This window comes from Sarcophilus harrisii, chromosome 5, assembly GCF_902635505.1.
Source record: "Sarcophilus harrisii chromosome 5, mSarHar1.11, whole genome shotgun sequence".
Lineage (NCBI taxonomy): Eukaryota > Metazoa > Chordata > Mammalia > Dasyuromorphia > Dasyuridae > Sarcophilus > Sarcophilus harrisii.
The window spans coordinates 245,994,996-246,010,672 of record NC_045430.1 but is presented as its reverse complement, the minus strand read 5'-3'; the positions used below and the strand labels follow the sequence as shown (position 1 = coordinate 246,010,672).

Below are 15,677 nucleotides of genomic sequence, written 5' to 3'. Positions count from 1 at the left end.
TCATGCTACCTGGCATCATCTGGTAACTTAGTGCCAGACTTTTATTCTGCCAGAATGGTCCATAAACTATCATAGCAACATAGCCTCTCCTTTATTGGATGGCTCGTCCTGGACCCTCCATTTAAGAAGGATGCCCAAGACAGTTGTGGCCTATTCTACCTGCAAACTACACTCTGGATTTTACTACACCTCCTGGCCCAGTTCCTTTTGTGTGTTGTCTTCTCCATTAGATGGTAAGGAGATCATGGGAACTGGAATGGCACAGGAGGTAGGGTCAGGGAACATTAAGTTTTTTGTAAAAAATTGTTACTTATAAAAAATGTCTTTTTGTTGTTTTTCTTCCCAAGTTGTGAAAGTGATAGAGTTGGGAGGGTGGGAATACAATATTTTCTATTAACTATTGCAGCTTTACCACACTTGGTGTTTTGTGCCATCTCCTTCCATTTTAAACACTTGCTTCAAAAGAGTCAAATGTCTGGTCAAAATGACACATTACATTCCAGCTCAAAATTCATAGACTTTAATGGCCACTTGTTTTACTAGCTTTGCTTTCATACTCAAACGTGGTCGAATTGCCTAGAATTAGCAGGATTCAGGAAATATCAGTGCAAAATGTAAGTGACCAGGGAAAGTCACTGATCTTCATTTAAAAGATGCTATCTTATCTGAAGAAGAACAACCACCAAAAACCCAACAAGCAAGCCACAACTAGTGTTCAGATATCCTAATACTGGTGTTAAGTATACCAGTATATACAAGTATACTGGCAGTCAAATTATAGAACTGTTACAAATGCGCATACTTATATAAAATGAATCATAACACTGTGCCCTTCTTATATTAAGAAATGAAATAGGTGCCTTTGAAGCAACCTTCTCTTGCTTTAATCTTCCAAATATCTGAAGATATCCCACGTCCAAATCAAAGGCAGATTTAAAAAAAAAAAAAAAAAAGACAATGATCTACAGAGTAGTACCACTTTAATTCAATATTAATAGGATGCATTTATCCTAAGGATGTAGGAAGCCAGGACAAAACTAAAAACATGAAGTATATTAGGACCTAATTCCTCATACCTCACCTCCTCAATTCTTCTCCCTTTATTATTAGAACAAGAACCCTTTTCCCCCATTCCACTGATATTTACAAAGCTTTGCTAACTACACAATTGATTCTTGAGAGAAGATACTTGTAGAGGCCTGAAACTCTGAAAAGTGTGCTTGAATCCGACTGCAGAGCACTTCAGGATAATTATCTATTAGATGTGAGATAATGGCTCTATAAGCATATACTTAGACAATATGGTAATGTGATGGCTCTCCTCATGATTGGTACCTGCTGAATAAGTGGTAGTGAGGTAAATGTAGGTAAGGATTGGAGGGCCGAGGGAGAGAGGTCACACTCACTTGCCTGCAGGATGAGGCGGAGAATCTGGACTCCAGAATCTAGGATATATCTTTGGCAAGCCATGTGGCAAGCTTGCCTGCCTCTTTCACTTCTCCCTCTAAAGACCAAGAACTTTGATTTATCCTGACTCTGACTGATCCTGAAGCCCTACAGGGAACTAGTCCGTACTTTATAGATACTGTCCTTACCCAATACACAGGTATGGGCTATTTGCAATTAGCCACCGATGTGAGAGCCATAACAAGTATTATATATTACTTAATATACATAATATATATCATAATTTATATAATACATATATGATATATATAATATATACATAACATATATATTATATGTACATACATAATATATACATAATACATATAATATATATACATAATATAAATACATAACATACATAACATTTTCAAGCCATAACAAGTGACTCCATTTTGCCATTGAGACAGTGACAAGTTATGCATCAAACATGGTCTTCGGAGATTTTCCAGCTCTGCCTGATGATAGGATAAATCCATTTTGGTCTGAAAATGTCCATCTAAGAACTGAGTAAATCATATGCTCTACTTGTAAAGAAAAGCCATCAAGGCACCTTTTTAAGCTATACATTGAATTGTCGGTGGTAGAAAAGGACAGGTTTTAAAGATTTATGGCACTTGTACCTTTCACTTCTCCCCTGGAAGTGAGAAATGTAGTCTTAACACTGTAAGAAGCAAAAGCAAGAGTAGGAACGATGAGACATCTCTAGTGGACTCTAGGATTTTACCAGAGAAAGATCCACCACTGAATCACTCTCTCACCCAGGCTTCCTCCAGCAGCTCATCCACTGAAAGCAGGTTCAGGTCATTTTTTCCCTAAAGCATAAGTCCTGTATGTTCTAGATACTACTGTATTAGTTTCCCTACACAATCAGCTCCAGTGACTCGCTATTTACAAAGTCCTCTACTTGGAATTTAAAGGTATTCATGATGGGATCCTTTCCTACTTCTTTCACAAGTTACACAGGATAAAAGGAGATAATTAAAAGACGGAAGATATGAAAAAAGGGATTTAAAGTCTTCTGGTAAAACATGGAATTTTAGGTGAAATTTAAAAGCCAGAGAAATCAGTAAACAGAGCTGAGAAGAGGGAGATCATCCCAAGCAAGGAGTGCAAGCAAAGATAATATCCATAGATAAGAGATGGAGGATCTTATTGCTGGAAAAGTCAGAAGACCAGTGTCATTGGGTCAAAGTACTTAGTGGAGAAAAAGGTGAAAGAAGACTAGAGAACTAGAAGGAAGCTAGATCATAAAGAGCTTTACATGGTAAATAAAGCATTTTGAATTTGCAATAAAAAGCCACTGGAATTTGATCAGGGAATGACATGAGCAGAAAGATCCTTTCAGTGGCTAAATGGAAGATATGGATTATGGTGGGGAGAGACTTGAGACAGGCAAGACCCCTTCCATCCTCCCCAAATAGGCTAGCAATAGCCCAAGTGTGAGGTGATGAGGGCCTACCTAGAAGTTGTGATTCCTTTAGCAGTCTTCTTTCTTCCATGCGCTATCCAACATCATAGGCTACTTGAACTTCTTATGTCACAACCTCATCTCCGTTTTTGCACCTTTGCACTGGCCATCTCCTATGCCCAAAATGCATTGCTCTTCATCACTATTCTAGATTAAACAAGCAGCAGGAGGAAGTCTTTTGTGGTCCATTCCCTCTCCCACTACCTCCATTCAGCAGCTAGGTTTCTTCAGTCAGATTATCTTTCATCTGAACACACATACACACAATATTTGAAAGGGAAAACCCTTTCAAATGAAGCTCCCTCAAGGACAAATCATTTTCACCCTTGTGTCCTCAAGCACCTATTCCAAAACCTATTACATGTTAAGTACTTAATATTTTTAACTAATCAAAACAATTTCACTCAAGCAATAAGGGGAGGTCATTAAGGCTAACATTCATCAGCACTGGAAGAAGACACATTAAAGTTAGTCACTTGCCAATATCACAGGCAGAAAAAAAAAAAAATCAACCTGAGCAAACAGAAGTACACTGCATAATTATTGCTACCTTGGCATCCAAACATATAGAAGAGGTACTTATTTGATGAATGGTAATTGATCCACAATGAAAATTTAAACTGTCTTCCTTTAAATGGTGTACACCAATCTGAGTGATAGAGATGCCATAAGTGAAGGGCAAACAAGATTTTCTTCTCACATCATGTGCTACTATAGCCACTTAAGCATCAGTGCAGATACTACACAAGTTGTTAGTTGAATATTGACACCGAGTTTCATATCAAATAATCATTCTAGCTTTTGAATGAGGCCACATGGCCCAATCTAAGGCCATGTAATGAAAATTATGACAGCAATAGTCATATTGACAGTCTTATTTAAAAAACTTACACACTCCCAAACAAGAAAGATTCAAAAAAAAAAAAAAAAAACAAAAAACAAAAAAAAAACAAAAGTGATCCAGTATCAGGGACAAGGAAATTATAGCCCATTCAAATGCAGTGATAGTGGAAATTCTTCAAGGGGATCCCAGTAATGAGTTTGTATTGTTTAGCTGAAATCTAGATAGTGACACTGAAAACTGACCTGCGATTTGTTGGAACAGGGACATTTACACAGGGTAGTTTACTGGAGTACATGATCCAGGAGGCAATCATGGGCCAACATTTTATGAAGTCTTATCAAATGGGTTAGACATCAGAGGTTATTCATAAAACCATAACAGCATAAGTTTTATTTTTCCAAAGACACCATTCAAAATACAATGCTATCTGGGCAGGCCATCCTCATTGCATTACTCAGAACATCAAGTTTTCTTATCTTAGTCCAGCCTGTAGCTTGAAATCCTGAGAAAGTGGAGAATAAACTTTAAAGATTTAATATTAACATGTCTCTGCAGAGGTCTGCAGGAAACCTGGCCCTCTCTTCAAGCAGAGAAAGGAGAAAAGGTACATCCATGGTCACCCTATACTTCACTCATAGGTCATCTATATCACTGAAAAAAATACTGCTATGCCAAGGCACATATCTGACTTAAACAGTTGTCATCTGATTTAACTTAGACCACTATCCAAGATTGTCATTCCTGGGAGGGGGGGGGCAGGGAAGGAGGGAGTAATTACTTCAGGAAGCTAGGAATAAAAATAATCCAATAAGTCCTAATGAAAGTTAGGGTTTGGTCCTCATTCTTTGGAACAGTTTAGAAGTTGAGATGTGGAGTTAGCCCAGCCTGGAAGTGGATTTAGCCCAAACAGCAAGTCCTAAAACCTTGAATGAAACAACAAAGAGCAAGTGAGCAGAAGCAAGAGATCATTTATAATAACAGCAACATTGAGAGCAACTTTGAGGTCTTTATAAATACCTAAATTACAAAGGAACAAATGTTATTTGCCTCTAGTATAAAACCTATACTGGTTTTATATACATTTGCTCGTACCTAATGATATACATCTTTACGGTGGGGGAAGGAGTCAAGAGGGGAAAAATGCAAAAAAGGTACATAGCCAGGAAAAGAACATTTACAAGAAAGCATAGAAAGCAGAGTAGCTTTGAAAACAATGTAAAAATTATTGTATAGTTTCAGAAAAAGTAAATACTAGGAAACAAATTCATGGATTTCTACAGAATCTCATGTTATGATAAATGCAGACAAAAAAGTCCATACATAACAGATTCAAAATGAACAAAATTCGTAATGTGATATGACAATTTTTTTTTTATTTCTGACAATGTCAGATACTGCTAAGGAAAATAAAAACACCAATAATTAGTAAGTTCTTAGATCTTGGTATCAATACACTGAGCTTTACATAAGCCTTGTCAATATCTGAAACCTTTGGAACAACTACCTTTGTGCCTAAATCACTCACAAAAATTGTTCCCAATTAAAAAAAAAAAATGATATGTCTTATGCCTCTCACTTTATGGATAGCCAGGGTTCATGGAAATCAACCCTATATTGATCATCTCCTATACTACAATAACTTAATTCAGATTTTTTCCTCTAAGAGTATGAGGGACCAAGAAGGAATATCATATTCCTAGGAAGCCCTTGGAATGTGATCAGATGGTTTTGGGGAAGCTCTCCTACAAGCTTACTCCAACTTCACCACACTCAGACATCCTTAAGACATGAACTATGCTGATCTGCTGAACCAATCATTAGGATCTATCAAGAGTTTGACCTGATGTCTATTCATTTTAAGTCTCTAATAAAATAGAACTAGAGAAAAAGATTATAGTGACAAGGGATTAACTCAAATTTTCTCTGCAGTATCATCAGAACAGCTTTTCTGACTTCTATTCTCTAATTATCCCTCGTCACTCAGAAATCATCTGGGCAGCTTGACTGCTCACGTGGTTTGAATGATAAATCAAACATTATTTTCATTCAACTTGACAGAAGTAATGTCTTAACATGCCCCTTCCATTTCGACCCTTCAGACCCAAAGAATCTGCCCTTCCAATAAAACTAGTTCTTGTATCCAACATGGACGAAATACAACTTTGCTTTCATTTTGCAGGCAAGTTTCTCCTAATTGGAGTTTTGAGTTAGCCTGATCAAAGATGGTCTTGATTTTTCCATTTGCACCCCCTGCACTAAGCACACAACTTGACACAGGTAAACAATACTTTTTCATATATTTGTGTTCTGACCAAACTCTCTGTTTAAATGAATCAGAAATCCTGGTCAGTAAGGAAGGAGAAGATAATTAGTGATCTACTGGCATGCATTTCCATAACTATACAGAGTTATCATTTGGTAAATCCTCTTTACCTAGAGGAGTCCCCTCTCCAGAAAAGGCATATCTATAATAACCACAATATCCACATGCTGACATGGGGTTTAAAGCTATACCTGTTTAGTTACCGTACATCATGAAGAAAATGGATATTGACCATTTAAAGAGACACATACTTTCCACAGATATGGGGTGAGAAATCAGACCAATTGATATTCTTCTGATTGGGGCAAGGGGGTGGGGGGAGATAACTAATCACTTTCCTCAAATTCTGATATAGGCTTACCAATTTCCTTTCATGACCTAGTCAATCTCTTGGATCAAACCTAACCTAGATTTCACTACAACATATACATGATAAACTGTCAGTAAAACAAGTAAAACTTGGTATGACTACATCTTTATGTCAATTATATAAAGGCCACACGATCGAACTTCCATGGGTAGTTGCCACAGCCAGTCTCATCATTCCCGTTTCTCACTTTCCCTTCAGTGAGTAGATTTCACTTTTCTTGAACACACAATTTCCATTTGGCTGCTAACCAAAAAGAGCATACTAAAAGACGTATAGCCCCCTCTCTTTTAAATGAAAGTCAGAACTCATATGGAGGGGCACCCTCATGGATGTCAGTTGTAACCTCACCAAATCTTATCTTCAAGACCATGGGGCAGAGGTTGCATTACTTACAGCTATTACCCCCTAACAAGGCATCAAAAAAAGTAACATTAGTTATAGCAATAACAGCTAACATTTGATCTTCACAAAATCTTGTAAAGCAGGTACTATTTTTATCCCCAATTTTGCAAATAAGGAGACTGAGGCAAACAAGAGCTAAGTGACAAGGTTTTGGAGACTGGATTAAAATTCAGGTCTCTGGATTCCAGGCCTGATGCTCTATTCATTGTGTCATCCAGCTGCCCTAAGTGATCATGTCCCTGACCAGAAGGGAGATGCTAGAGGAACCTCCTAATAAATGTGTCATGAAATTACAACTGGCCTTTTAATTATATCTTCATTTAGCAAGCCATCAGCAGACCTGGTGGATGCAATAAATTCATGAGATTTTCCAGTCTCCCTAAGTCAATCCCAATTCTGAATCTACATGTGCTGGTAGACATATCTAAGCAGAAGAATGACAAAGATTACTTAGCATATTCATATTGCCTGAGGAACTCTAAAATTCTCAAGTGAAAAAAAGAAAAGGCATGGTATTGATAATACTTTCATGGGAAAATTGAAGATTATCCTAATCTAATCGAAAAGTGATTTGAACTTGCTTTGGAACAACAACAACAACAACAAGTCACTATTGGTGGACTTCTTAAGAGGAAATACCACCAGGATCAACAAAACCTCAGGATTAAATGCAAAGATATTCTAATACATATCTTATTGTGATTCTAGCAATACTGATTTTAGGCTCTTTAAAGTCCTGTAAAATGGAGGAATAGCAAAGCTCTAAAGCAAATGCAGGGATTTTCCTTTTCCCCCCCCCCCCCCAAAACTATAGTTGGTGAATCCTCTCAATAGGAAGAAGCAATCTTGGTTTCAAAGAAACTAAGTACTATGGCTCATTGTGACCACTTTGGTCTATTAGCAATTATTTCTTTATATTTCATTTCCCTTCTAGCCTAAAACAGTTATAGACCAAAAACTTATTTTGCTTCTATTCCACGTTCAATTTATTACATGAAATTCCAGAATCTACAAGAAAAAAAAAAAAAATCCTAGTACCTAGGATTCAACCATCTTTGCATAGCCCAAGGCTAAACCAACATTTAAAGGCATTGATGCAACCAATTTTAATTAAAGTCTGAACACTGGACTCTCTCAATACTTAGGGACAGATAATTCCAAAAAAAAAAAAAATAGTCCCCCTTAAGATATGATGGCAAGAATTTGGAGAAATTTGTCTAATCAACAATGGGAAAGTGCCTTTAGAAGTTGTCCCTGGCACATTTGACTTTCTTGGGCAGCAGCCAAGACTGCTTGAAGGAAAAAGTTGCTTTACTTACAGGGAAAATAAACCAAGATATATTCCAGGCCCATTTGAGACTAGATTCTTAATTGCATGAAATCTGGTGACTGTATAACACAAGTAAAGCAGAAAAGGCCAGAGTAATATTACTGTAGTGTAACCTAGTAGAGAAAGGGGTTCATAGAGAGGCAATGAAAGCATTTGACAGACCATCTCAGCCTCAACCCATTTTCAGATCAGTACTTTGGTTTAAGAGCACTTTTTAGGATAGAGATTCTTGAAGCTTTTCTCGATTCCCTTCCCATCAACATGGCTTAGTTTGCAGTATAGTTGGTCATGGATCACCAGACTACTGAACATTCAGGAATATAGATTATATAGAACTGAAAGCAAGACTTGTAACAGTGTAAACTTTAAAAATAAGTGCGTAAAGTCAAATTAAACTGTCAGGAAGATTCTGAAAAGCACTAGAGGAAAATCCAGTTTTGAAAACACTCTAGAGTAACAAGTTAGATAAGAGATCAGCTATGATATTAATAAAGCCTTTGAGATAAGGAGAGCAGCAGAGGGCTGTAGCTGGAATCTGTTGCCCTCAAGATCTATGCTCTTAATGTAATGCAGAGGATTAGCTGTTGCAAATGAAACTGCTCCTTTGAGAGATTTGGGAAATTTGTGCCAGAAGGATCATTTCATGAGATTTTCAAAGCAAGAGGACTCACCCCATCCCTTCAGATGGGGGCCGTTTTTGACAATATTGTTTAACAAAGTTGGGAGAAAAATAAAGGGAGAAATTTCAAGTGGGGGGTTGGGACAGAACTTGATATTATCCAGAGCCAACTCTGCTTGGCAGAGCCAAGGTAACACCTCACAAAACCTTGGGGGTTTTTTGGGGGGAAGCAACAGATCTTTAGTTAAGTCAAATAGCTTTCCCTTACACATGCCAAATAAAGATGTCTATTCACAGCTAAGAGAATCAAAGGAGAAGGCAGGGGCAATAAGAAATGAGCTGGCCTCAAACAGATCAGGAAAGATAAGCAAAGGAAGACACCTGGAATGTTGCAAGAGCCCTGTTTGAGACAGTTCTTTCCAGATCCCATAAGTATCTCAAACTCAAGGTGTCCAAATCAGAATTCATTCTCTTTTCCCCAAAATCCTCCCTTCTGTCCCATGTTACTACCACCCTTCCACAGTCATACAGGTCTACAGCAAGAGAATGATGTACAAAGGACTTTCTACTCTCCATCACCTCCCAATCTTCCAGATCTACATTATGTACGAAGCCAAATCCTGAGAGGGAAATCCAAGAAAAACATCAAAGTGGACTATTTTTCCAGCCTAGGTCAACATAGGAAAATAAAATAGATATGCTGACTGTGGGGATTGATGATGAACAAAAGCATCACAGTGAGGACTTCAGTGCAGAAAGAGGCTTCCTGAAAGTGGGACCCATGGAAGGGTCCCAGATCAGGTTATGCAGGGGTCGGGGGCAGGTGCCAGCTAGCAGCTCCTCAGTTATTACCAACTTCTATGTTGCAAATCCAGGACACACCAAGGAGGAAAGAGGCCTGTAGGCTCAAGCCCTTGGGACTGTACCTTAGAAAGCCAAATCCAGAAGCAACAGCAGCTGTATAGCTCAGATCACAAGAACATAGCTGGGTGTCAGTTCTAGCTTTTAGCCTAGTGTGAAGTCTGCAACGGAACAGCCAATAGAGAAATCCCAGGCCAAAGAGGAGCCTGCAGTTCTGTCCCCATCAGCAGATCTTCCCAGATGACTAGTACTTGAGTCCCATACTGACCCACTGCTGCTCAGACCCAAACATCACCGCTCACTCTCGCACCCCCTTACTCAAATTGCAATGACTCCCCCTTGCCTCCTGTTTAACAGATGAAGAAATGAAGGATTTTTGAATGCCAATTTGTGAAACATTTATTTTTGTAAATATTGATCAATTTCAAATTTATTGGCATACAGTTGGGCAAAATAATTCCTAATTATTCTTCCTAGGGTGTTTTTTAATGGAAAAAATCCTGGCACTTAAGTAGGATACTGTTGGCACAGCTCACTCATCTGACTGAGCTCACTTTTTACTTCTGACTTTAGCTTAACATTACCTCATCTCTCTCCCAAGTAAGCCCTACCAGGTTTTCAGTGTTACCTTGCCTTGTTATTCTCCATCAGAAAGGAGCCCACTTCAGACTTACACCCATCTTTGTCCTGACTTTTGTCCCCCAGACACTTCCCCAACTGAATTATGTGGTACTAAAGCAGTCATCCTTAGGGTTCTAGTGCTATATTGACAAAGGATGTTCAGTCTTGGAGTCTAAGACTGGACCCTTTCCCTCTTAGCACTCAGTAAGGAATTGCACTAAGCAGCAGCAGCTCTAGATATTCCATCTATTTCTCTATTAACTTCTGGCAAAAGTAGAGTCAGTGTAGTCCACTTTGGAAGAACCACTTGAGAACATCATTTGGGCATCACCAAAAAAGATTGTAAAGTTATCAGCAAATGTCTAGCTGCTAAAGGCAATCTGGGTTCGTATATGCATCCATCCCAACTATCACTTCATGGCAGTTCAGAGAACCAAATATCCTGATCACCTTGGAGCCATTGAGATCAAGGAAAAACTTGGGTTTTCCTAAAGTCACTTAACATTCTGACCCAGGTTCTATGAATTCCCAAGGGCTACTTATTGCCCAAACCAGAAGTCACAGGAATAGACCATTTGGGACATATTATACTTGCTCAGTGACTTCTTTCCAAGTCATTATGTTCCAAAGATTCAGAGGCCATATATTCATAGGTGTTCATTATACAAAGATAGACAAGTCTCACAAGTGAAAAAGAAGCAAAAGCATGGTGCACACAGCCCAAGGAGCCTCAAGGCAGAGAAAGAAATACTAGTTAAATTATTCACTCTTTAATAATATCATCACTGCCTCACTTCCTTTTTATCTCCAGAATATGAGGTTGACCAAAAACCTCTTTGCCTAGTTCTAGAGCAATTACAAAGAACATCTGATAAACACCATCTATGAGAATGTTTACAAAGTATATGCACTTAGACAAGTAGAGAATGATGATTTTTAAATGCATTGATACCAAATTTCATGTGACTGTTGCATTCCAAAGATTTAAGACATTCACAAGCTAATGACATAAGATTCCATAAGCAATTTTCTATATATTTCTTCTTTCTAGAAGGAGGGGAGAAGAGAGGCAGGGAGAAGTGCCCCAGACTGCTGAATTGGAATATTTATTCACTCACTGTTACCCTAAGGTATAAAATACAGCAATTATACCGCAAGATGTCAAGAGCTCTATATTGAAAGACCTCTGCCTGATGAGAAAATACTCAAAGGAAAATAGGAAAATCCTAATATGTACCAAGACTTCCATTGGTACCCTTTAACAAACCAATTAGATATGGGCAAATGAAATGATTCCAGATAATCTGGAAATACTCAAGTTGTAGTTTAGCAAGTAAGCAGTTTATGATGTATAAAACACAAGGAGGGGCTTAAAACAGTAATTTAATATATTTCAACTACCCTAAATAAAAAGGTACTAAAACTTATGCCCATCTACCCAGATGGAATTACATGAGCACCATGGGCTTGTCAGTATTTGTTCAATTGTATTCTAAGGGACAAAAAAAAAAAAAAAAAAAAAAAAAAAAAAAAAAAAAGAGTGGGGGGTGGAAGATAGTAATCTGAGCCTTCCTGGAAATTTAGAGACAGAAAATCTGAAACCTCATAAAAAGAAAAGATATGGATCTCACATATAACCCAGAGTTATTTCCCAAGCATCCATGAGACTTGGACTTTTCTACCTTCTGAAAAAACTTGTACTGGACAAGTGACAGCAAACTTGGGGTTCTTCCTAGTCCTCTACTTACCATGTAACACACAACCTGGACCTCTCTGCAGTATGAAGAAAAAAAAACTTTCAATTGTTCAGATCTAGGTACAAATGAAGTTTTCTATTTGTTTTAACTTTACTAATGTCTTAGGGGCTATGTTTTATGTCAAACAAAAGATTGCAAGTAGTACTAGAGATACAAATATTTTTCTTTAAGAGAGGGGGAGAATGAGGGAAGAATAAAACCAGAGTTCTGATGAGGCTTTTGAGAGGAAAAAAAGAACTGATAGTAGCTGTTCAGGGCAAGAATCTTGGAAACTTTACATTCCTAACTACATTCAAAAATCCAGTCCTAGAACGGAGGCCAAATAGTAATTTCTCAAAATTGATGATCTTTCATATCATGGCAAATGCATCCTTAAAAGTTGGAGGGCGTGGGGGAAGAGAGAGAAATAGCTAGATTCTGTTTACTTGCTCTTCTCAGATATTGTTCCCAACCATTCTAATTCCCTTCCCACCCCAAACAGTCCTTTATTTGTACCAATCTTTTATACTTATAAGGATATTAGAGAATTGCATGTATGTTTCTCGACAGTTTGCACCATAAAGGCACACTTTTTTTTTTTTTTAACCACACTAAAATCATGGAGCCCTTATAACAGCTTTCTTCTCAAGGCAAAAAAAGAAAAAAAAAATGGAAATTGAGAGAATGCCCATCACTCGAGGAGTGGCTGAATAAATCATAATATGCGATTATGATGGAATGTTATTTTCTATGGGAAATAAAAAGCAGGATGCAATCAGAAACATCTGAAAAATCATCCATTAACACAAGCAAATAAAAGTAATAGCAATATTGTGGGATGATCAGATGTAAATGACTTTGCTATGCTTAGCAATATAATGATCTACGTCTACACTGAAGGACTTATGATGAAAAATCCTATCCCTACTCAGATGGAACAGAGTCCTAATACAGATTTAAGCGTGTGTGTGTGTGTGTGTGTGTGTGTGTGTGTGTGTGTGTGTATGTCTGCTACCACCACCACCCCTTTTCCTTTATTTTTTCTTGAGGGTTTTTTTTTTTTTAAAAGGTAAACAATTCATGTTTTGCAACATGACTTATGGAAATATTTTTCCTAACTTGACTTTTTAATAATAGGGACTGGGGGTGGATATATGGAATAGAATCTGGAACACGAGTTCTTAAAACATAAAATAGTTTTCAATGTAACTCAGGGGAAAATATATAAATAAAGAAAAATAAAATAAAATCAAGTGGCTCCATTAGAGAGATAAAAGATCTAAATTTCTTAAATTGTCATGATTAGAATTTCCCATAAATCATGAGTATAAATCATCATAAACACCTATGAGTTGATCATTAAGGGAACCAATATGTCATAAGCTCAGAGTAAAGATGCTATTCTTCCCCTCCCCCCCCCCCAAGAAGTAGCTGACTAATTGGAAAACTCCATTAATTTGCTAAAATATTAAGCCAAGATCATAGATTTTACGGCGACTTAAAGAACAGTAGCTGTCCTGAAAAAGGAGCCATTAGTCTCAAAGGGGGACATTAATCACTGAATGCCATTAGGAAAACTTCAGCCATAAACTTTGTCAGATACAACTCATTTGGTTGAATCACCAAAGATATAATCCAATTCAACAAATTTTGTATGCCAAGTATGTCTTGACTATTGGGCAAAATGACTGGTCAGAATGACTGCTTTGTCAACCAAAGCTATCCACTTCAGGATGGTAAAGTTAGTGTCTAACACTATATACACAAAGATCTCTCCTAACTTGCAAGACCTAGAAGGTAAAGGAGAATTGATTACCTAGGGGGCAAGAGTTTTAAAAGAGCCACAGAAAACATTACCTAAAGATTAGTAAATATGATTGTCATCATTCCTACTTTTTTTTTTTTTAAGGCATGGAGCAGAAAAAAATTCTAAACTGAATATTCTCAGCATAGCTTGGTTGCTTCATTAAATTTATCTTCCAATGTTAGCATAACATTATCTCATCTAATTCATCCTTAACATGTTAGTCATTAACATTTCAACATACACCACAGATTTCCACATTACATGAGCCATCTTATTCTCCATTTCTTTGTCTCATCATGTTGAGGATAAACTTAACAGGGAAAGACAAATGGAGTGGGTTTTGTCTTATTCAGACTTCCCTAGGTTTAATCTGAGCTTTGATAACAAGGCAATTATTACCCCAAACTCTAAAAGGGTTGTCACTTTTTGCTATGCTTTTAGCAAAGCAATTTCATTACAAACTCACTGCTGATCACTGCATCTAACCCAGTTTAGTGGCTATTTACAACTAATTCATTGAGATGAAATTTCCCATTACCACTTTACTATTTATTCCATCCATTTAGCTTCATATTTCTTCCAACTGGAGAAAGGTTCACCAGAAGTCACTTCAAGTAAGTGGGCTGGGAGTATCATCTTGGCTTTGGCCCAAGGAATTTATAAATGAAATAAAGATCTATAGGTGGCAGAAGAAAACCAAAACCTGGATAATCTGAGGCATAAATTCCTGGACTAGGGAATCATCGAATGCCATTAGGAAAATTTCAGCTTAATGAGTTCTGTCAATGTTTTTATAACAATCACACAAGACATATTTGACATGCTACATTTGTTGAACTGGATGCATACTACTTGGGAACCTTTAACTCTTTAACAAAATTACTTTAACTTTAGAATGACCACTTTGTCAACAACAGTTTAGGGGGGGTAAGTTGGTGCCCAACGTTCACTATACACAAAGATCTAACTTAGAAGACCTGGAAGGTAATAGAGCATCATTTAGCTAGTTGAAATCATAAGGCAAGAATATTGAAAATAGAGCCACCTTCCCTTTCCAACTCAGAGCTTCCTCAAACTCCGGACACATGCTTGAAGGAGGCTCAAAGAACACAAGTTCATCTGATTAGCTATTCAGTCATGTAAAGCTGACTATTTCAGAGTATTAGGGACAACTTATTCACGTAAATATTGCTATTTGCATTTCCCCCATAAAATTCTCTTAAACAAGAGAACACCAAACTGTTGTCAAATGACATATTATAGGATAGAGGTGGTACATAAAAAGAGCATCATGGGATTCTCAGCAAAGAAGGTAGGCATAAAATGATAATTGCTCCCTCTCTTTTTTTAGGATGATCTGCAAAGACATCAGAATAGTTATTCCCACTTATTATAGGGTTGTTCTCCACTTCCAAAAAACAGTCCTAATAAGAAGTCTGAACATCTACTCCCATCTCTTCACTGTGAGTACTCCCATAACCTTAAGAAAAGTTCTGCTGAGTTATGCACTTGGAACTAGGTAGTTCCAGTTCCAGTCTTGCCAGATCTATATAATGAGATGATAGTATGTAGTTGCCAAGTAACTATGACTCTTCTCCCCATCTCTGGTAGGAAAGGGCCCTACTACCTCAATCTTTTTTTTTTTTTTTTTTTTTTTATCTCCAGCAAGAAGAATTGGGTAGAAGAAATGCCCCCAAAGAATTAGGAAGTTTATGAAAAAAGCAAATCTCTTCCCATCTAGAATCTGTTATCTGGACTGTACCATCTCACCAGATGATCCATGAATAAAAGAGCCATAATGGCAAAGGAAGAGATTAATTTATCTTAAGGCAAGGCAAGCTTGAGAA

The 15,677-nt window shown here is 37.4% G+C and overlaps 1 pseudogene; it reads left to right on the top strand.

Moving 5' to 3' along the window:
• The first annotated feature begins 9,502 nt into the window (after window positions 1-9,502).
• Window positions 9,503-15,677, top strand: part of LOC100928313 — a 28,807-nt pseudogene continuing 22,632 nt past the window's right edge.